Here is a 24,713-nt window from a genome sequence, read left to right as displayed (position 1 = left end):
GACATAAACAGACATTTCCCCAAAGAAGACATACAAATGGCTAACAGACACATGAAAAAATGTTCATCATCATTAGCCATCAGGGAGATTCACATCAAAACCACATTGAGATACCACCTTACACCAGTTAGAATGGCCAAAATTAACAAGACAGTGAATAGCAAGTGTTGGAGAGGATGTGGAGAAAGGGGAACCCTCTTACACTGTTGGTGGGAATGCAAGTTTGTACAGCCACTTGGGAAAACAGTGTGGAGATTCCTTAAGAAATTAAAAATAGAGCTACCCTATGACCCTGCAATTGCCCTACTGGGTATTTACCCCAATGATACAGATGTAGTGAAAAGAAGGGCCATCTGTACCTCAATGTACATAACAGTAATGGCCACAGTCACCAAACTGTGGAAAGAGCCAAGATGCCCTTCAATGGACGAATGGATAAAGAAGATATGGTCCACATATACTGTGGAGTATTATGGCTTCATCAGAGAAGATGAATACCCAACTTTTGTATCAACATGGACGGGCCTGGAGGAGATTATGCTGAGTGAAATAAGTCAAGCAGAGAGAGTCAAGTATCATATGGTTTCACTTACTTGTGCAGCATAAGGAATAACACAGAGGACATTGGGAGAAGGAGAAGTGAGTTGGGGGAAATCAGAGGGGGAGACGAACCATGAGAAACTGTGAACTCTGAGAAACAAACTGAGGGTTTTGGAGGGGAGAGGAGTGGGGGGTTGGGTGAGCCTGGTAGTTGGTATTAAGGAGGGCACGTATTGCATGGAGCACTGGGTGTGGTGCATAAACAATGAATCTTGGAACACTGAGAAAATAAATTTAAATTTAAAAAAAGAATAATGTACTAGAAAAATATTTTTTAAAAAAGAATATATGTCATCTGTGAACCAAAATAGTTTTGCTTTTTTCTTTCAAATTTCAGTGCCTTTTATTTCTTCCTTTGGCTAATTTCTCCAGCTATATCTTATTAGTACAGTGTTGAATAGATGTGGTAAAAGTAAATACCCTCATCTCATTTCTGATCTTTGAGAATTAGGCTGTTAGTCTTTTACCATTGAGCATGTTAGCTGTGGGTTTTTCATAGATGCATTTTATCAGGCTGTGCATGTTCCCTTCTGTTATGAGTTGAATTATGTACCCCCCAAATTCATATGCTTAAGTACTAAATTCCAGTATATCTGGATGTAACTGAATTGGTGCCAAGGCCTTTAAAGAGGAGGTTAAATTAAAATTGGGCCATGAGGGTGAGCTCTAATCCAATCTGACTGGTGTCTTTATAAGAAAAGGAAATTTGGATACAAATACATAGCAGCAGTGCACACCCACATGACCATGTGTGGACAGAGTGAGAAGGCAACCATCTGCAAAGAAAAGAAAGAACTCAGAAAAAAGAAACTTCCTGACTTCTTGAATTTGTACTTCTAGCCTCCAAAACTGAAGATATAAATTTCTGTTCTTCAAGCCATTCAGTCTGTGACATTTTGTCATGACAGCTCTGGTTAACTTTAATACACCTTCCATTCCTTGTTCGTCATGTGACTTTTATCCTGAAATTCTGTTTCTGCATCAATAAAAATGACCATGTGATTTTTTTTCTTCATTCTGTTAATGTGCCTTTATTGATTTTTCTATATTTGAATCACTCCGGCATTCCTAGGATGAAAGTCCTACTTGGTCATGATGAGCAATCCTTTTAATATACTGTGGGATTCTGTTTGCTAGAATTTCATTGAGGATTTTTTGCATCTATAATCATAAAAGATGTGGGCCTATAGTTTTCTTTTCTTGTGATGTCATTGTCCAGCTTTGGTATCAGGTAAATACAACCTTCAGAAAATGAGTTAGAGAGTGTTCCAATTACAATTAGAGTATTAAAAAAATATTTTTTAAAAAGCATTTGAGACAGGGGCGCCTGGGTGGCTCAGTGGGTTAAGCCTCTGCCTTCGGCTCAGGTCATGATCCCAGGGTCCTGGGATCGAGCCCCGCATCGGGCTCTCTGCTCAGCAGGGAGCCTGCTTCCTCCTCTCTCTCTCTGCCTGCCTCTGTGCCTGCTTGTGATCTCTGTCTGTCAAATAAATAAATAAAATCTTTAAAAAAAAAAGCATTTGAGACAGATTGAGATTTCTTTATTAAACAATAAGCTACTATTGGGGTACCAAGGTGGCTCAGTCAGTTAAGTGCCTTCCATCAGTTCAGGTCATGATCCCAGGATCCTGGAACTGAGCCAGGTGCCATGTTCCCTGCTCAAAGGGGAGCCTGCTTCTCCCTCTCCCTCTGCCTGTTGCTCTGCTTGCTTGTGCTCTCTTTCTCTGAAAATAAATAAATAAAAGCTTTTTTATTTTATTTTATTTTTTTAAAAAAGATTTTATTTATTTATTTGACAGACAGAGGTCACAGTAGGCAGAGAGGCAGGCAGAGAGAAAGGGGGAAGCAGGCTCCCGGCTGAGCAGAGAGCCTGATGCGGGACTCCATCACAGGACCCTGAGATAATGACCTGAGCTGAAGGCAGAGGCTTAACCCACTGAGCCACCCAGGTGCCCCAAATAAAAGCTTTTTAAAAAAAAAATAAGCTGGCCTGCCAGGTGGCTCAGTGGGTTAAGCCTCTGCCTTCAGCTCGGGTCATGATCTCAAGGTCCTGGGATTGAGTCCCGCATCGGGCTCTCTGCTGGGCGGGGAGCCTGCTTCATCCTCTCTCTCTCTCTCTCTCTCTCTCTCTCTACTTGTGATCTCTCTCTGTCAAATAAATAAAATCTTTTTAAAAAAAGCCAATATTGATTTCCATCTTCTTTGATTTCTTACATCCAAGTTTTATAGTTTTTTTATACAAATATTTTATATATTTTCTTAGATTTATACATAAGTACTTCATTTGGCTTTTGTTAATGTAAATGGCGTTGTATTTACATTTTAAAACCCCAGTTATTCATAGCCGGTCTATAAGAAAGCAGTTGACATTTGTATATTAGCCTTGTACCAGGAGATATTTTGTTGATTCTTTGAGGTTTTCTGTATAGAAAATCACAGAATGTGAAAAAAAAAAATTCCTCTTTCCCAACTATGTATGTTTCTTTTTCTTGTATCATTGCATTCACTAGGAATTCCAGTATAATGTTAAATAGGAGTGGTAAAAGCAGACATCCTTACAGTTCTAATATTTATTATTTTTTTATTCTTCCTATATTGGATTTACTTTGCTCTTCTTTTTCCAGTATCCTGAAATGGAAGCTTAGACTATTGCTTTAGATTATTTTTCTTTTCTAACATATGCATTTAATACTATAATTCTTCTTCTAAGCACTAGTTTTGCTGCATCCCACAAATCTGGTGACTTGTATTTTTTTTTTCATTTAGTTCAAAATACAACTTACTGTGGTAAGAACACTTGACATGAGATCTAAAGTATTACATGTTTAAGTATACATTATCATTAATGATAAGCACAATCTAGAGATATCAAATCTCTAAAAATTATTCATCTTACATAACTGAACTTGTTATACCTTTTGGGTTTTTTTCCCATTTTTTTAAAGATTTTTATTTATTTGACAGAGATCACAAGTAGGCAGAGAGGCAGGCAGAGAGAGAGAGGAAGGGAAGCAGGCTCCCTCCTGGGCAGAGAGCCCAACACCGGGCTCAATTCCAGGACCCTGGGATCATGACCCAAGCCGAAGGCAGAGGCTTTTAACCCACTGAGCCACCCAGGCACCCCTTTTCCCATTTTTTAATTTAAAATTCAATTAGAGAAATAAATAAATAAATAAAATAAAATTCAATTAGCCAGTATATAGCTATACATTATATCATTAGTTTCAGATGTAGAGTTCAATAATTCATCAGTTGCTTACAACACCCAGTGTTCATCACATCACATGTCTTTTTTTTTAAGATTTTATTTATTTATTTGACAGAGAGACATCACAAGTAGATGGAGAGGCAGGCAGAGAGAGAGAGAGAGGGAAGCAGGCTTCTCACTGAGCAGAGAGCCCGATGCGGAACTCGATCCCAGGACCCTGAGATCATGACCTGAGCCAAAGGCAGCAGCTTAACCCACTGAGCCACCCAGGCGCCCCATCACATGTCTTTTTTAAAGCTCAACACCCTATTACCCCATCCCCCCCACCCACTCCTCTCCAGCAACCCTCAGTTTGTTTCCTACAGTTAAGAGTCTCTCATGGTTTGTCTCCATCTCTGATTTATTCCCATTCAGTTTTCCCGACATTCCCCTATGATACTCTGCACTGTTCCTTATATTCTACATAATGAGTGAAACCATATGATAATTGCCTTTCTCTGATTGACTTATTTCACTCACCGTAGTACCTTCCAGTTCCATCCACATCGATGTAAATATAAGTATTCATCCTTTCTGATGGCTGAGTAATATTCCATTGTATGTACATACTACTTCTTTATCCATTCATCTATCAATAGACATCTTAGCTCTTTCCATAGTTTGGCTACTGTGGACATTGCTGTTATAAACATTGGGATGCATATGCCCCTTCAGATTGTTACATTTTTATCTTTGGGGCAAATACCTAGGAGTGCAATTCCTGGGTCATAGTGTAACTCTGTTTTTAACTACTTGAGAAACTTCCATACTGTTTTCAAGAGTGGCTGTACAAGCTTGCATTCCCAGCAACAGTGTAAGAAAGTTCCCTTTTCTCCATGTCTTCACACCAGTCAGAATGGCTAAAATTAATAAGTCAGAAAAAACAAATGAACTTTTATAATCTTTGAATGGCAACTTCTTATGTTCTCTTCCCCTTAGCTTCTACTGTATCTAATTATGACTATTTTAGATACCTCATTTCAACGGAATCATCGGTATTTATCTTTCTGTGTCTGGCACATTTTACTTAAAATGTCCTCCAGGTTCATCCATGTCAAATATGGCAGGATCTTTTTCCATTTTGAGGCTGAATAATGTGCTATTGTTATTTATACATCGTGTTTTCTTTATCCATTCATCTGCTGATAGACATTTAGGTTGTTTCCATATCTAGGCATTGTGACTAATGCTATAATAAACGTGGAAGTGCAATATATCTCTTGGAGAGCCTTCTTTACATTTTCTTGGGTATATACCCAGAAGAGGAATTTCTGGATCATACAATAATTTTATTTTTGATTACTTGAGGAAACCCTATGCTGTTTTCCATAGAAACTGTACCATTTTATGTTCCCACCAACTTCTCCACATCATCACAAATGCATATTGTCTTTTGCTTTTTCAGAAGTATTATGATAGCCATACTCAGGGGTATAAAGTTGTATCTCATTGTGTCTTTGATTTGCATTACTGATGTTGAGTATCTTTTCATCCATCTGTTGGTAATTTACATGTCTTCTTTGGAGAAACCTGTATTCATATCTTTTATCAATTTTTTAATCAGGTAAATTGGTTTTTTTATATTGAGTTGAAAATTTCTTACATATTTGAATATTTGAATACTAATCTCCTTTCAGACAAGTCATTTCCAAAAATTTTCTCCATTCCATAAGTTGCCTCTCATGTTCTTAAAAGTTTCCTTTCCTGTGCAGAAGCTTTTGAGTTTGATGTATTTTCACTGGTCTATTTTTGCTTTTGCTTCTTGTACTTTTGGTGTCACAGCCAAGAAATCATTGCCAACCTCAATATCATGAAATTTTTCTCATATATTTTCTTCTACGAATTTTAGTTTTGGGCTTTATGTTTAAAATTTTAACCCATTTTGAGTTGATTTGTGTTTGTGAGGTAGTACATAGGCCCAATTTCATATTTTTGATCTGGATATTCAGTTTTCCCTGCACCTTCTGTTGAGGAGACTGTCCTTTCCCCATGGTATATTCTTGACACTCTTCTTCAATATGCACCCTTGACATATATGCATTTTTCTGGGCCCTCTAGTCTATTCCTTTAATCTGCATGTCTGTTTTTATGCTAGTATACTTTTTAAATTACTATAAATTTGTAATATATTTTGAAATCAGAGAGCGTGATGCCTCCAGCTTTAATGTCAGCCTCATAAGATAAGTTTTGAGGTGTTTCTTTCTCTGCAATTATTTGGAAAAGTTTCAAAAGGATTGGTGTTAACCTCTAAATGTTTGGTATAGTTCTCTAGTGAAGACCATTATTTGTTAGGAGGTTTTTTTATTACCCATTCAATCCTGGACTTTTAATGTGGGAGGGGGCAGGGGTAGCTACTATTTCAATATCCTCCCTAGTTATAGGTCTATTCAGATTTTCTATTTTTCATGATTCAGTCTTGATAGGTTGTATATTTCTAGAAATTTATCCACTTTGTCTAGATTACCAATCTGTTGGTGTATAATTGTTCACTCTAGTCACTTTTGACACTCTATATTACTTTGGCATCAGTTGTAATGTTTCCTCTTTCAGAATTTTTGGTTTTTACTTCAAAATTGTAAAATTTCTCTTGAAACTTCTTTGATCAACACATTACTGAAAAAACAAAATAAAATTTAGAAAAAAGAAGCATATAATCTGGTTTCCAAGTATTTAGGGTATGCAAGGTGTCTTTCATTTAGTGATATTTAATTCAATTCCATTGTGGTTTCAGAGCATACTTTTTTATTTTTAAATTACTTTTAATTGTTATTATTTAAGGATGATGGATATACAGTATTATGTTAGTTTCAGGGACACAACATAGTGACTAAACACTTGCATACATTATACAGTGCTCACTATAATAACCGTAGTTACCATACAAAGGGCTTCATCAAAATAAAAAGCTTCTGCAGAGTGAAAGAATCAACCAACAAATGTAAAAGGTAACCTATGAAATGGGAGAAGATATATGCAAGTGACATATCTGGTAAAGTGTTATCTGTTACTATTATTAACAGAAAATGTATCTGTCACCATACAAAGTTATTAAAATATTGACTACATTCTCTATGTTATATTTTTCATACCCAAGACAAATATATTTTATTTTATTATTTTATTTTTATTCCTCTCCCTCTCATTCTATTTTTTTTAAACTCCAGTACAGTTAACATAGAGTGTTATATTAGTTTCAGGCATACAATTTAGTGATTCAACAATTCCACACATCACCCAGGGCTCATCACAAGGGCACTCCTTAATCCCCATTTGCTATTTCACCCATCCCAGCCTACTCAACCTCTCCTCTGGTGACCATCTGTTTGTTTTCTATAGTTGAGTTTGATTCTTGGCTTGTCTCTCTTTTCTTTTCTTTTTCCCTTTGCTCATTTGCTTTGTTTCTTAAATTTCACATATTTATGAAATCACATCGTCTTTGTCTTCCCTAACTGGCTTATTTCGTTTAGCATTATACTCTTTAGCTCCATCCATGTCATCACAAATAACAAGATTTCATTCTTTTCTATGGCTGAGTAATATTCAATTGTACGTATATACCTCATCTTTTTTATCCATTCATCAGTTGATGGACAGATATTTGGGAAGCTATCATATCTTGGCTACTGTAAATAATGATGCTATAAACATTGGGGTATAACTATCCCTTTGAATTAGCATTTTGCATTTTTGGGTAAATACCCAGGAGTGTGAACACTTGATTGAAAGGTAGTTTCATTTTCAACATTTTGAGGTAACTCCATACTGTTTTCCAGAGTGACTGCACCAGTTTGCATTCCCACCAACAGTGCAAGATGGTTGTCTTTTCTCCACATCTTCATCAACACCTGTTTTTTTCTTGTATCCTTGATTTTAGCCATTCTGACTGGTGTGAGAATTGTGATTTTGCTTTGTATTTCCCTGATCATGAGTGATGTTAAGCACCTTTTCATGTGTCTGTTGGCCATCTATAAATGACTTCTTTGGAGAAATCTCTGTTTATGTCTTCCTCCCATTTTTCAATTGGATTATTTGGGTTTTGGGTGTTGAGTTTTATAAGTTCCGTATATATTTTAGATACTAACACTTTACCAGATATGTCACTTGCAAATATCTTCTCCCATTTCATAGGTGACCTTTTACTTTTGTTGGTTGATTCTTTCACTGTGCAGAAGCTTCTTATTTTGATGAAGCCCTAATAGTTTACTTTTGTTTTTATTTCTCCTGCCTCAGGGTACACATGCAGAGAAGTGTTGATACGGCTGATGTCAGAGACATTACTACCTGTATTCTATAGGGTTTTTATGGTTTCAGGTCTCACATTTAGATCTTTCATCCATTTTTAATTTATTTTTCTGAACAGTGTAGAAAAGTGGTCCCGTTTTATTCATTTGCAAATAATTGTCTAGTTTTCCCAACACCATTTGTTAAAGAGACTGTCATTTTCCCATTGGGTATTCTTTCCTCCTTTGTTGAAGATTAATTGACCACAAAATTGTAGGTTCCTTTCTGGATTTTCTTTCATGTTCTATTGATCTATGTGTCTATTTTTGTGCCAGTACCATACTGTCTTGATCACTACAGCTTTGTAAAACAATACATCTTGAAGTTTAGAATTGTGATACCTCCAGTTTTGCTTTTCTTTCCAAGATCGCTTTGGCTATTTGGGGTCTTTTGTGGTTCCATACAAATTTTAGTATTGCTTGTTCTAGTTCTGTGAATAATGTTGGTGTTTTGATAGAGATCACATTAAATGTGTAGATTGCTTTGAGTAGTATAGACATTTCAGTAATATTTGTTCTTCCAATCCATGTGAATGGCATGTCTTTCCATTGCTTTGTCATCTTCAATTTCTTTCATCAAGGTTCTGTAGCTTTCAGAGTACAGTTCTTTCACCTCTTTGGTTAGGTTTTTCCTATGTATCTTATTTTTGGTGCAACTGTAAATGAGACTGTTTTCTTAATTTCTCTTCCTGCTGTTTCATTATTAGTGCATAGATATTCAACAGATTTCTACATATTTATTTTGTATCCTGCAACTTTACTAAATTCCTGTATCAGTTCTAGCAGTTTTTTGGTGGTGTCTTTTGGGTTTTCTATATAGTATCATGTCATCTACAAATAGGGAAAGTTTTACGTCTTCCTTACCAACTTGGATGCTTTTTGCTTCTTTTTGTTGTCTGACTGCTGTGGCTAGGACTTCCAGTGCTATGTTGAATAAAAGTGGTGACATAAGACATCCTTGTATTTTTCCTGTACTTAGGGGAAAAGCTATCAGTTTTCCCCCATTGAGTATGATGTTGCTGTGAGTTTTTCATATATGGCTTTTACTGTGTTGAGGTATGTTCCTTCTAAAGCTACTTTGTTGAGGGATTTCATCATGAATGGATGTTGTACTTACCAAATCCCTTTTCTGCATCTATTGAAAATATATGTTTTTATCCTCTTATTGATGTTATGTATCACATTGATTTGTGAATATTGAACCATCCTAGAGTACACTTTTTATTATATCTATTTTTCTAAATTTGTTATGGTGGATTTTAGTCCCCAAAGTGTGGCATATCTTGCAGAATGTTTTGTGTGAACTTGAGAATATGTATTCAGCTGTTGTTGGATGGCATATTCTATACATGGTAATTAGATCCAGTTGATTGGTGAGGTTGCTTGGTTCAACTATGTTCTTATTGTTTCTGCTTGCTAGTTTTGTTCATTAATAATTGTAGAGTGCTGAAGTCTCAAACTGTAATAGTGTATTCATCTCTGTCAACTTGCAGTTTCATCAGATTTGCCTTAAATACTTTGGTGGTCTGTTCTTAGATGCATACACATTAAGAATTGTTATGGTTTCTTAGAGAATTGATCCCTTTATCATTGTACAATGTCCCATCTAATCTTTGATAATTAGTCTTTGTTCTGAAGACTGTTTTAACTCAAATTAACACCTCTCCCAGTTACCTTTTCATTATTAGTGTTATCATAGCATATCTTCCTCTGTCTTTTTATATTTAACCCATTTTAAGTCAGATTATTTTGTTATTAGGTGGTGAGATGTATCAGTTCTTTATATATTTTGAATATTAACCTTTTACTGGACATGTCATTTGCAAATATCTACTCCCATTCTATAGGTTTCCTTTTAGTTTGTTGATTTCCTTCACTGTGCAGAAGGTTTTTTTTTTTAATTTTTATGACATCCCAATAGTTTATTTTCCCTTTTGTTTCCCTTGCCTCAAAGTATATAGCTAGAAAAATGTTGCTACAGCTGATGTCAGACAAGATCCTGCCTGCGCTCCTTTCTAGGATTTTTATGGTTTCAGATCTCACATTTAGGTCTTTTGTCCATTTGGAATTCATTTTGGTGTATTGTATGGGAAAGTGGTCCAGTTTCATTATTTTGCATGTTGCTCTCTAATTTTCCCAACACCGTTATTAAAGAGACCATCTTTTTCCCATTGGACAACTTTCCTGCTTTGTCAAAGATTAACTGACCATATAGTTGTGGGTTCATTTCTGGATTTTCTATTCTGTTCTGTTGATCCATGTGTCTATTTTTCTGCCAGTACCATACCACCTTGATCACTACAACTTTGTTATACAACTTGAAGTCTAGAATTGTGATACCTCCAGTTTGGTTCTTCTTGCTCAAGATTGTTTTGGCTGTTCGGGGTCTTTTGTGGTTCCATACAAACTTTAGGATTGTTTGTTCTGAGACTATGTTGGAATTTCGATAAGGATCGCATCAAATATGTAGATTGCATTGGGAAGTATAGACATTTTAGTAATATTTGTTCTTCCAATCCATGAGCATAGAATATCTTTCCATTTGTTGGTGTCATCTTCAATTTCTTCCATCTGTGTTTTTTACTTCTCAGAGTAGAGTTCTTTCACCTATCTAGTTAGGTTTATTTCTAGGTGTCTTATAATTTTTGAAATTGCAAATGGGATTGTTTCTTTAATTTCTCTTTCTGTTGTTTCATTATTTGTGTATAGAAATGCAGATTTCTATATGTTTATTTTCTATCCTTAAACTTTACTGAATTCATTTATCAGTTCTAGTAATTTTGAGGGTAGTCTTTCAGGTGTTCTATATAAACTGTCATGTCTTCTGCAAATAGTAAAAATTTTACTTCTTCCTTACCAATTTGCATGGGTTTTATTTATTTTTGTTATATGATTGCTGTGGCTAGTACTTCCAGTACTTTGTTGAATAAAAGTGGTGACAGTGGACATCTTGTCTTATTCCTTGATGTTAGGGAAAAGCTCTCAATTTTTCCACATTCAGTATGATGTTCAGTGTGGGGTTTTCATATATGGCCTTTATTAAGTTGAGGTAGGTTTCTTCTAAAACTACTTTTTTGAGGATTTTATGAATGAATGGATATTGTACTTTGTCAAATACTTTTTCTGCATCTATTGAAGTGAGCCATTACTTCATTGATGATTTTCTGTTTAGATAATCTTTTCATTGATATAAGTGAGTTGTTAGAGTCTCCTACTATTTTTGTATTATTACTGATTAGTTCTTTTACGTTTGTTATTAACTGCTTTATGTATTTGGGTGCCCCCATGTTGAGTGCATAAATATTTATAATTTTTATATCTTTTGTTTGTCCTTCTTATGATTATATAGTGCCCTTCCTTTCCTCTTGCTAGTCCTTTTTCTTAAAGTCTGGTTTGGGGAAGGGGGTAAGATGGCCAAGTAGTAGGTGACCCTATTTTGACAGGTCCCCTGAATTGAGCTGGATATCTACCAGACCACTCTAAACACCAATGAAATCAGCCTGAGATGTAAGAATATATATCCAGATCTATACCAACAGAATATCTCTGGCAGTTTGTTTCAAGGTATGAAGCAGGGAACCATGATTCTATGGGAAGATACCAGAAGATAAATGGAAGGGGGAGAGAGCCTCTGGGATCCTGTGCTGCTAGAGTGCAAAAGCCTCCCATGCTGGGGACCAGGCACAGACTCACAGACTGGTAGTGGTGGGGAAAGGACTTTAGGGCAGCCCCTAGACTGAAACCTGGAGCTGCAGGGGTTTGTGTGTGAACTGAGGGCAGCTGGCAGTTTTAGAAGCACAAAAGGGAAAGATGTGCCTGGACCTGGAAGTGAGGGCTGGGAGTGCTGCTGTGGGGTGCACAACCCAGGATGCTGTGGTTTTTAGCTGTACAGACAAAAACAAAGACAGTGTGGCCTGGAGTACTTATGGGAGAACAGGCTGCACTCTCTCTGTTCTGAGACAGAAGTTTGGACATGGTCAGTTCTGCTCTGACTCTCAGAAGGAAAGCAGAAAGCTGCCAGGGAAAGCCGCCAGAGAACAAAAGCCCCCCAAAACTGGTTTTCACTGAGCCCATGCCCCCCACAGGGGGCAGAACCACTCTACCCAAACAGGGTTGCCTAAGTAACGGTGTACCAGGACCCTCCCCCAGAACACAGGCTGAAAGAACAAGAGGCTGACAACCCTAAGGTCCCTATAAAACAGGTGCATTTTGCTGGGGTTGTGATCAATAATTTGGACTCTGTACATTCCTTCAACCAACCCTCCACAGAATGACAAAAGGAGGAACCCCCAACACAGGAAAAGTCCGGAGACTGTGACCTCTGACACAGAACTGATGGATATGGATATAAGCAAGATGTCAGAAATAGACTTCAGGGTAACAGTTATGCAGACAATAGCTTGGTTGGAGAAAACCATTGATGACAACATTGATACTCTAAGGGCAATAGTGAAAGCTGATCTGAAAGAACTTAAAAATGCTGTCAATGAGATCCAATCTAATCTAGATTCTCTATCAGCTAGGGCAAATGAGGCAGAATAATGAATAATGATCTAGAAGAAAAACTATTTAAAAAGGAGGATCAGGAGGAGGCCTGGAACAAACAGCTTAGAATCTATGAAAACAGAATTAGAGAAATAAATGACACCATGAAACGTTCCAATGTCAGAATTATTGGGATCCCTGGGGTGGGGGGGGAGGACTAGAAGAAATATTTAAGCAAATCCTAGTTGAGAACTTCCCTAATCTGGGGAATGAAACAAGCAGGCAAATTGTCCCAGAGGCAGACAGAACACTGCCCAAGATCAAGGAGAATAAACCAATGCCCCAGCATGTACTAGTGAAACTAGTGAATCTTAAAACTGAGGAAACCATCTTAAGAGCAGATAGGGGGAAGAGATTCTTTACATACAGAGGGAGGAACATCAAAATAATGTCAGACCTGTCCACAGAGACCTCACAAGCCAGAAAGGGCTGGCAAGACATATTCAGTGTACTAAATGAGAAGAACATGCAGCCAAGAGTACTTTATCTGTCAAGGCTGTCATTTAGAATGGATGGAGAGATAAAGAGCTTCCAAGACTGGCAAAAACTAAAAAAATATGTGACCACTAAGCCAGCCCTGCAAGAAATATTAATGGGGGTTTTATAAAAGGAGAAAAAGCCCAAGAGTGATATAAAACTGAAATTTACAGAGATAGTCTATAGAAACAAGGACCTCACAGGCAACAGGGTGACAACAAAATCATTTCTTTCAGTAATCACTTTCAATGTGAACAGTTCCCATAAAACAACACAGGGTTGCACATTGGATAAACAGACAGGACCCATCCAAAAGTGTGGGCGGCCGCAATAAGGCTTGAGATGAGGACCAAACCAGGCCCTGACTTGTGCCTCCTTTAAAGTCCAAATAACCTAACAAAAGGTTTAGGATGGGAAAACTTGAGTAGCACTGAGAAAGGGTCTGTGCTATGTGTTGTGCGCTCGCCTACGTGACTTCCCACACACTTGCTAAACAAATGAGAACAATTTGGTTAGGGTCAAAAGTTCATTGCTGGTCCTTGCTGCCCTAGTACAGCCCATAAATTACTTTCAGGTTTGCTGTATTTGTACTGGCATCAGCCATTTGGTGTCACAAGGAACTTGTGGTTGTTTAACTAGACACAGGTGTATTGCTTCTTCTATTATCACTATATATATGGCCTTAGTGCTTTGAATAAACTTAGCACTGTTGGACATCCTCCTCAGTGCTCCTCCTGCCCCCATCTCTTTGTCTCTTAAGTTCTTTTCACCGTCCTCTTACCCTCACGTTCCTGGTTGATTTGTCACGCCGGCCATGACACAAAAGCGTCTGACAAAATACATCATCCTTTCTTGATTAAAACTCTTCAGAGTATAGGGATAGAGGTAACATTCCTCAATTTCATAAAGCCATCTATGAAAAACCCACAGTCAGTATCATTCTCAATGGGGAAAAGCTGAAAGCCTTTCTCTTAAGATCAGGAATATGGCAAGGATGTCCACTCACCATTATTGTTCAACATAGTCCTGGAAGTCCTAGGAACAACAACGAAAAGAAATAAAGGGTATTCAAAATGGCAAAGAAGAAGTCAAACTCTTTTTGCAGATGACATGATACTTTATGTGGAAAACCCAAGAGACTCCAAACCCAAATTACTAGAACTCATACAGCAATTCAGTAATGTGGCAGGATACAAAATCAATGCACATAAATCAGTTGCTTTCTTACACACTAACAATGAAACTATTGAAAAACAGAAATTACAGAATCTATTCCATTTACAATCTCACCAAAAACCACATCATACCTTGGAAAAAAACTAACCAAAGAGGTAAAGGACCTATACTCGAGGAACTACAGAACACTCACAAAAGAAATTGAAGAAGACACAAAAAGATGGAAAAACATTCCATGTTCATGGGTTGGAAGAATAAACATTGTTAAAATGTCTACGCTGCCCAGAGCAATCTATACTTTCAATGCATCCTGATCAAAATATCATTGGCATTTTTCGAAGTTCTGAACAAACAATCCTAAAATTTGTATGGAACCAGAAAAGACCCCGAATTGCCAAGGAAATGTTGAAAAAAGAAAAACAAAGCTGGGGGCATCACATTGCCTGATTTCAAGTTATATTACAAAGCTGTGATCACCAAGACAGCAAGGTACTGGAACAAAAATAGACACATAGACCAATGGAACAGAATAGAGAGCCCAGATATGGACCCTCAACTCTATGGTCAAATAATTTTTGACAAAGCAGGAAAAAATATCCAGTGGAAAAAAAGACAGTCTCTTCAATAAATGTTGCTGGGGAAATTGGACAGCTATATATAGAAGAATGAAACTCAACTATTCTCTTACACCATACACAAAGACAAACTCTAAATGGATGAAATACCTCAATGTGAGACAGGAATCTATCAAAATCCTAGAGGAGAACATAGGTAGGAAACTCTTCAAAATCAGCCACAGTGACTTCTTTCAAGACACGTCTCCAAAGGCAAGGGAAACAAGAGAAAGTGAACTTTTTGAACTTCATCAAGTTCAAAAGCTTCTGCACAGCAAAGGAAACAGTCAACAAAACAAAGAGGCAACCCATGGAATGGGAGAAGATATTTGCAAATGACACTACAGAAAAAGGACTGATATCCAAGATCTATAAAGAACTTCTCAAACTCAACACCCAAAAAAACAAATAATCAATTCAAAAAATGGGCAGAAGACGTGAATGGACACTTCCCCAAAGAAGACATACAAATGGCTAACAGACACATGAAAAAATCTTCATCATTAACCATCAGGGAAACTCAAATCAAAACCACAGTGAGATACCACCTTACACCAGTTAGAATGGGAAAAATTGACAAGGCAAGAAACAACAAATGTTGGAGAGGATGTGGAGAAAGCGGAACCCTCTAAAACTCTTAGTGGGAATGTAAGCTAGTGCAGCCATTTTGGAAAACAATATGGAGGTTCCTCAAAAAATTAAAAATAGAGCCATCCTGTAACCCAGCCATTGCTCTTCTAGGTATTTACCCCAAAGATACAGATGTAATTAAAAGAAGGGCCATATTCACCCCAGTGTTCATAGCAGCAATGTCCACAATAAACGAACTGTGGAAAGATCCAAGATGCCCTTCAACAGACGAATCGATAAAGAAGATGTGGTCCATATATAGAATGGAATATTACTCAGTCATCAGAAAGGATGAATACCCAGTTTTTGCATCAACATGGATGGGACTGGAGAAGATTATGCTGAGTGAAATAAGTCAAGCAGAGAAAGTCAGTTATCATATGACTTCACTTATTTGTGGAGCATAAGGACATTAGGAGAAGGATGGGGGAAATGGAAGGGGGAAAATTGGAGCGAGAGACAAACCATAAGATACTATGGATAGTGAGAAACAAACTGAGGGTTTTAGAGGGGAGGTGGGTGGGGAATGGGTTAGCCTGATGATGGTATTAAGGAGGGCATGGATTGCATGGAGCCCTGGGTGTTAAACACAAACAATGAATCATGGAACACTACATCAAAAACGAATGATGTAATGTATGGTGACTAACATAACATACTAAATAAATAAAGAAAGAAAGAAGTCTAGTTTGTCTTAAGTATTGCTACTCTGGCTTTGTTTTGACATCCATTTGTATGATAAACGTTTCTCCACTGCCCTCACTTTTTATCCGTAGGTATTTTTTGGTCTGAAATGAGTCTCTTGTAGGTAGCATATAGATTAGTCTTGTTTTTTATGCATTCTGTGACAGACTAATTACTAATTACTAATGTAATTAGTCCATTTACATTCTAAGTAATTATTGAAAGATCTATATTTGTTGCCAGTTTGTTACCTTTTGTAATTGTTTCTGAAGATTTTCTCTGATCATTTCTTGTCTTTCCCTCTTTCCTGATTTGCTGGAAACTTAGAGATATATTTGAATTTATTTTGCTTTATATTTTGCATACTTATTAGTGGTTTTTGATTTGTGGTTATCATTAGGTTTGTATATAACATCATCTGCATACAGCAGTCTGTATTATGTTGATAATCATTTAAATTTCAACCCGTTGGAGCGCCTGGGTGGCTCAGTGGGTTAAAGCCTCTGCCTTCAGTTCAGGTCATGATCCCAGGGTTCTGGGATCAAGCCCCGCATTGGGCTCTCTGCTTAGCGGGGAGCCTTCTTCCTCCTCTCTCTCTGCCTGCTTCTCTGCCTACTTGTCATCTCTGTCTGTCAAATGAATAAATAAAACCTTTGAAAAAAATTTCAACCCATTATTACTCTTCTTCCTATGTTTAGACCTATGGTGTCATATTTCACATTTTTTTATTTTGTGAGTTCCTTCACTGATTTTTTTACATAAATATTCAATTTTTTTTACTGTTTTTGTGTTTCTTACCTTGATATTGTCTTTGTTCTTTCCTTTCCACTCAATATGTCCCCATTAATATTTCTTGAAGGACTGGTTTTGTGGTCATGAACTCCTTTAGTTTTTGTTTGTCTGTGAAACTCTATCCATCTATACTGAGTAATAGCCCTGCTGCATGCATTATTCTTGGCTGCAGGTGTTTTCCATTCAGCATTTTGAATATATCATGCCACGTCTTTCTGCCTTGGAATGTTTCTGCTGAAAAATCCACTGGTAGCCCTCTATGATTTCTTTTGTATGTAATTGTCTTTGGTCTTGCTGCTTTTAATATTTTTTCTTTGTCACTACATTTTACCATTTTATTTTTTTTAATTTATTTTTTATTTAAATTCAGCTAATTAACATATAGTGTAGTATTAGTTTCAGAAGTAGAGTTCAGTGATTCACCAGTCCATTTTACCATTTTAATTACTTATGTCTTGGTGTGGATCTGCTTTTGTTGATTTTATTGGGTGTTCTCTGTGTCTTCCGGATCTGGGTATCTGTTTCCTTCCCCAGATTATGGAAGTTTCAGCTATTATTTCTTCAAATAAATTCTCTGTACCCTTTTATCTCTTTTCTTCTGGGACTCCTATAATCAAACGTTATTACATTTGATAGAGCCACTGACTTCCTGAAGTCTATTCAGATTCTGCATAATTCTTTTTTCTCTTTTGTTCAGCTTGATGATTTTCCATTACTCTGTCTTCTAGGTCATTAATTTGTTGCTCTGCTTCTTCTAGCCTGCTGTTCATTCCATCAAGTGTGTTTCTCATTTTGTTTATTGAGCTCTTTATTTTTGCTACTGAGCTCTTTATTTTTGCTATTTCTGTGTTAAGGGCCTCACTGATGCCTTCCACTCTTTTCTCAAGTCCAGTGAGTATCCCTATGATCATTACTTTGAATTCTTCATCAGGTGTGTTACTTATATTGGTCTCACTTAGATCTCTGGCTTTTGTCTTGTGCTGTTCTTTCTTTTAGGACAAATTTCTCCTTCTCATTTGGCATTATAACATCTGTGCTTATTTCTCTGTGTAAGGAAAGTCAGCTACTTCTCCTGTTCTTCAGGATAATGGCTTTATGAAGAAGAGGTCCTATAGTGCCCTGCAGTGTAGTGTCCCCTGTTCCTCAGGGTCTGGCATTGCTGGGAGTGTCTCCAGTGTATGTGGTATGTGCTCTGCTATTGTGTCCTGGTGATGTTGCCCTTCAGGCCAGTCTTCTACAGAGTTTCTCTTTGCTTGTTGTGGGTTGTTTTTGGTCCTTGGACTGGATATGGCAAGTTTTATCTAGGTGTGCTCTGGTCTGCTTGTGAAATGAGACCTGTCACCACTGCTACTTGAACTGAGGCTCTGCAAAACTGGGCTCAGGTAACTTGGTGTTGGCAGTGGATTGGGCTGGTCTTCTAGGGGGAGGCTGCCCACCACACTGCAACTTAGGCAAGCATGACTGGGAAGGAGCATGGTGGCGGACAGGGCTTGGTGTAAGCAAGTTAGGTAGCAAGAGTTGGCACTTCACAGTTTCCTACAGGTGGCTCTGTGTTTATGCTGAGTGGTGGGAAGAAAAATGGCACCTACCAATTCCTTTGTTTCTGGAGGGGTCCCTCTGAGTGTTGCCTCTCTGGGACACACCCTGAGATGAGCAATTAACCTCCCAACTGTGTGTCTCAAGTGCTCTTCAGATAGTCGTTTCCATGGTGTATGTCACAGGCTGTTTGCCCTGCCTTTCCTCTAAGAGCAGCCCCAGTGTCCTCCCAGCCCTCTAAGACAAGCATACTGACCTTTAAAACTCCAAGCTTTAAGCCCTGCTGGTTGCCAGAACTCATGAAATGTATCCTCACTTTTCAAGCCCATTGTTGTGGGGATTCATCTTCCCTTTGCACTCCCCTTGTGTGATAGTCTGTCTCTGGCCCTTCTCTGCATCCATGGCTCCCTCCCCACCACAGTGGCAAAAATCCATTTCTCTCCCAAGCTATAGTCTCCACATTTCCTATCTTCTTCTCTATCTTTAGTTGTGGAGTTTGTTCTGCTAGTCTTCAGATTTATTTCTGGTATATCGCGGATTATTTGATCGTTATCTAGTTGTATTCGTGGGATGAGACCAAGCCTAGTATTTTCCTCCTCCTCCACCATCTTCTCCTCTGTATCTTCTTTTCTAAAGGTGGCTATCCTGACATTTTCCAACTTTTTTTAAAAGATTTTATTTATTTGACAGAGAGAGAGCACAATCGGGGGAGTAGCAGACAGAGGGAGAGGGAGAAGCAGGCTCCCAGCTGAGTAAGAAGCCCAATGCAAGGCTTAATCCCAGGACACTGGGATCATGACCCAAGCTGCAGGCAGTCACTCAACTGACTGAACCACCCAGGTGCCCCCTTTTCCAATTTTCTATATCATATGTGGATCTAGAAATTCTTGATGTTTGTATTTTATTTGTTTCGGGGTTTTTTTTTTTTTCTAGTTATAGTGGGCATAATGGTCTTTTACTATTTCTATACTATGATTTAAAATCAAATGTCAGAATGATCTTCCTAAAATATAAATTGGATCATAACACTCCTTTGCTTCCTACATTTCCTACTTCCCATTGTATAGCAGATTTTGAAAAATAACTAAACACAAGGTAATTCTCTGTCTCTCTCCATTTCTCTCTCTCTCTCTCTCTCCCTCTCTGTTGCTAAAGTCCTGAATGATTTTATTCTGTCCTACTTTTTCAACTTCATCATATGACATTATTCTTACTTTCTAGCTGAATGACTGGCAAACATTTTTTTTTTAAACAACAAACAGTAATTATTTTAAACTTTTGGGTCATACAATTTCTGTTACAACTATTTGACTATGCTATTATAATATCAAGCAGCTATGGATAATAAATAAATTAGCTTGACTGTATTCCCCCAAAAAAAGTTATATATGGACAGATTCAGGCCATGAGCTATAGTTTGTTGACCTCTATGTAGCTAGAATAGTTTACATACATTTTATAGAAAGTACAACCCATTTCCTTTGTGGCTGACTTCTTTTTCCTTAAGTCTGTCTTTAAATGTGATCTTTTCACAGATTTCTTCTCTAACCACCCTTTCTAAAGTAAATATGTTTCTCTCCCTTCTTTTACATTACATCCAATTTCCCTTTCCCTTTAATATTCTTATCACAATGTATAATCATATTTTTATGTTTTCTTGGTATCGTCTGTCTCTTCAAATAGATTTTAAGTTACATTTGGCCAGGGACATTGTCTGTTGATATTTTATTCCCCAGTGCTTAGCACTTACTATTATTTAATACCTATTCAATAAATATCTGCTAAATGCACTAGTCAGGCTCTTTCTGCCCTTTTGGGCTTTGATTGCTTAAAGGGGTTGATCCAAGTTTTAACTATGGGCTTACTGAAGACACCTCGAAGGCTTACTGTGCTAAGCAGTACCAAGTCCGTGGCTCAATGAATGTAGTCCATCCTCTCCCCCATTCCACACTGTGAACAACTTGATGGTAGGTCTCAGAGCCATAAAACAGTGAGCATTTTCATGTAACATATTCTGGACCTACAAAGCTCAGACTTCTCCTCGCGTACATTGGCCTTGGCATGCCTAAAACAGTAAGATAGCCTTTTTTGCTTCACTCTACAGACATCTAATATATGTTTGTTAATACAATATAAATAAGGCCATATATTGAAATCTAGATGTAATTATACTCTACAAATGGTCTATTTAAAAAATATATACTAGCTTATAATTGACTGTTAAAAAAGACAATTTCACATATATGTCCACATATATACTAAAATGATTGGTATTCAAGCCAAATAGTAAAAATGTCCTCATTTTGCACAGTTCTAGAATGCATAGATTCCAGTTACCATGCGTTAGTTAAATAATACCAATCCCCCAACAACACACAGTTCACATTTCATTCACCATGGTACAATGACAGTCAGTAATTGAATAAAGTACAAACTTTACTGTTAGCTCTTCAGTACATAAATTACTATGCAAATAACAGATGTATATTATGGTTAATGACCAATTGCATCATTTTTTTTCACTCTTTTGGTGATTGGTCACCAAACATACACTTAGTTTATGTGCTAAGTATGTGTTTATGTTCCCTTTTTGTTTCCCACTGATAAACTCACATGACATTTAACAAAAATATATAATGAAAGAGTGAATTATCCAATAAAAATGAAAATTCAAAAAAGAAACTAGAAGTGATTTTTAAAACTAATGTATATATTTTTAACTCAATAATAGTTAACATAATGTTATACTAGCTTCAGGTATACAATATAATGTGAAATAAGTCAGTCAGAGCAAAGCAAATACCATATAATTTCACCCATAAGTGGAATTTTAAAACAGACGAACAAAGAAAAAGAAGGACTGAAAAAGGAAAGGACCAGACTCTTAAATACAGAGAACAAACTGGTGGTTGCCAGAAGGGAGGTGAGGGGATGGGTAAAATAGATAAAAGAGATTGAGAGTACACTTAACCTCGATGAGCACTGGGTAATGTATAGAATTACTGATTCATTAAATTTTATGTCAAAAATTAACAATGCTCTATGTTAATTATACTTTGATATAAAAGAGAGAGAGAGAGAAAGGGAACAGTTGCTGAGAAGAGACACTGCTGGCAAAGAGGGACCTGCCAAAGAAATAAATGAACTATTGCTGAGTTTATCAAGAAGATGATCTTGAAAATCCCAATGACTGGGGGAAGAGTTAAGGTGGCAGAGCAGTAGGAGGACCCTATGCTTGTCTCAACCCTCAAACCCAACTAGATAAATATCAAGTCATTCTGAACACCCAAGAAATCAATCTAAATGCTGAGAGAACAAACTGCAGAACTAGAGGGAGAAAAGAAGCCACATCATGGAAGGTAAGAGGTGGGGAGACCCAATTCTGGGTAGAAAAGAATCATGGATGCTGCAGAGGGGATGGAGCATTGATCTTGGAGAGAGAGGAGAGAAAGAGAGAGAGAGAGAAACAGAGAAAAAGCAGCACACAGGGAATTGCACAAGAGAAACGCATCCCCCAAAAAAATCAACTGGAAAAACTAGAGCAGCTGATTATCCGTGTTTTTATAAGCAGTGGAGCTCAATGTCTGAGGTTTTAGAAGTCCAAGCCACTACTGAGTCGAGATTGGATAACATAGCAGTGCTCCTGTGTGGAAGAAGGCCAGAGGTCCAGGAGTGGACAGCACGGTTTGAGGATCCCCTGAGTCACATACTAGGAGAGAAATTTCCCCTTCTTGGAGTGCATTTGGGAGAGGTAGCACAGCTTCTTGGGGGACGAAAGAGCTGGTGAACAGTCATTAGCAAAGAAAGAGACACCTGCTGAGGGGAGCAGAACTTGGTGTAGCTTTTTGCTGCACTTTACCATAAATTCAAAGCCCCAGCATGGTAGTGCAACTGCTTCTCTGGGAATAACCGATATCAGCCACAGCATGAGAAGATCCTCCCCCAGAGAATCAGCCCAGGTCCACAACTCACAGATCTCTAAAATTTGGAGTTTTGAAATTGCTGCCTGCCTGAGATCAAACACAGGAGTATTGTGTTGCCTGGCAGGCAGTCAGCTAGGACACAGCCAGGGTAAAAGCAGGTATCTGACAGAATCCAGGAACACAAGAAAGAGATTGTTCACTCTTCTTGTGAGGGTTTCCTGAACAGTGGCAAGGTGAATTCCCCACTTTGGGGACATGAGAACTGGACATCACCATTTTCCCCATCCCCAACAACACTGACAGACTTCAGTAAGCAACCCAGCACCCCCAATGGAAGCTGGAGCCACTTAGACCCAGCTCCACCCTCTGCACCCTGCAGGTGCATTTTTACTAGGACAAGTTGGCCTAAGAACCAGGACAGCAGTCCCTTCCCAGAAGACCATATGATTAAACTCATATTTGAAAGTTAAGAACCAAAACAGATGAACATAGGGAAAGGGGAAAAAAGAGAGGAAAGCAAAACCATAAGAGACTCAACTATAGAGAACAAACTGGGTTGATGGAGGGAGGTGGTTAGGGGTAGGCTAAATGGGTGACGGGTGTTAAGGAGGGCACTTGTGATGAGCACTGGGTGTTATATGTAAGTGATGAGTCACTAAATTCCACAGCTGAAACCAATTTTTACCATATATGTTAATTAACTAGAATAAAATAAAAACTTGGAATCAAATAAATAAATAAGAAAATCCCAATGACGGAAATGACAACAATCTTCAAAGCCTGAGACTTTTTGTCTGAAAATCAACTTCAGACCATAAAATTCCAACAGAGAAAGGAATCTTTTGTTCAGGACTTGGTTCTGCTTTGGGAGGAGAAGCGTGCAAGTCTCAATGACACAGACCTTTTAGACATCAAATATACTTAATTTCATCGGCACCAGAAAGTTTGTGATATTTTTCAGATGAGTAAAGAACCAGGTGAAGACATTGACCTTTTTGATATGGAACAATTCAAAAGATCATTTAAAAAAAATTCTTCAGAGAGCATTTAAAAATGTGAGTCTGCCTCAGAGATGCTGAGGAAAATGCAGTATGGATTCAAGTTGCCTGGGATATGGTATAGAAAGCCAAACTGGTACAAACCTACTTACCCTCACAGCTGAAGAGCTATATACCCCTTCTGGGTCAGGCACTGATAGTTGGTAACAACCACCATAAGATTGTGAATATGGACCTCAGTGGCCAGCATCTGGGCTCTCTTAAGTCTGTTGTATTTAAACAGTATAATCAGATCTTTGAAACTCACAGCTCAACTACACTTCTACAAGAAAGAACACTTGAGCTGGATATACACATGGATTCAGTGATCATTCATAAAAACAATAAAGAGGGAGTCAAGGGAGTAACTCAAGAAACTTTTGGAAACTATCCTCAACCAAGACTAGAATTTTCACAAAATAAGCTTGAAATAAAATTCAAAATGACTTAAATGGAGACATCTTGGCTGAGAGAAAAGAACCACTCTGGTGCCTAAAAATGTTCTCTTGCTCGCATCTTCTGGACAGGTTGAAATCCTTAGCACCAGCCGGTATTGCAAATGCACCACTTCCTCCATTGCTCACTTGCATATCCAGTAAGGGAATGTATTATTTTAAAATTAGATATCTCTAATAAGAGATATGTGGTTTTGTAAGCACAATACTCCCTTGACTATACTGCATATGCATTTCAGTTAGCTGGATGGCTTCTGTTTATAAACTTGTGTTTTAGAAATTCACTCTTGATATTGACAAGTTTAAAATGTTTATATGATTGTTGGGACTGATTCTTTCCTCCTCCACTGTGAACTCCTCTCCCTCCACACCCTGCAAAGCATAGCAATTGTGGACCTTTAAAAAGTGACAAGATGTCCTTTTTCTCACTCCTATCTCTCCTCGATCCTGGAGAGATATGTTATAATTGCTTGTTTCAAGCTTGTTTCAAGCTAGTTTCAGTTGCTTAAGCCTTGAATCATGGAAAGAAGCAGCAAGCAACTCAACTCGACACTTTCTAGGAAAAATCATAAAAGTGATCCATTTAGAAGGTAGAGCTGTGTCCATACCTGGAGGTAGCATATCAGATGATTCAGTTATATAAAATAATAGTTTCATTGTGAATAAGATAAGATACTGTTCATAATCTGTTTTACCATACATATGACATTCAAATGC

General features: G+C 37.7%; 1 pseudogene; it reads left to right on the top strand.

Moving 5' to 3' along the window:
• Positions 1 to 22,161: 22,161 nt before the first annotated feature.
• LOC125091474 (centromere protein N-like) lies at positions 22,162 to 24,174 on the top strand (annotated as a pseudogene).
• Positions 24,175 to 24,713: the final 539 nt, after the last annotated feature.

This window comes from Lutra lutra, chromosome X (assembly GCF_902655055.1).
Source record: "Lutra lutra chromosome X, mLutLut1.2, whole genome shotgun sequence".
Taxonomy (NCBI): Eukaryota; Metazoa; Chordata; class Mammalia; order Carnivora; family Mustelidae; genus Lutra; species Lutra lutra.
The sequence above is the reverse complement of the archived record's forward strand: the minus strand, read 5'-3'. Positions and strand labels throughout refer to the sequence as shown.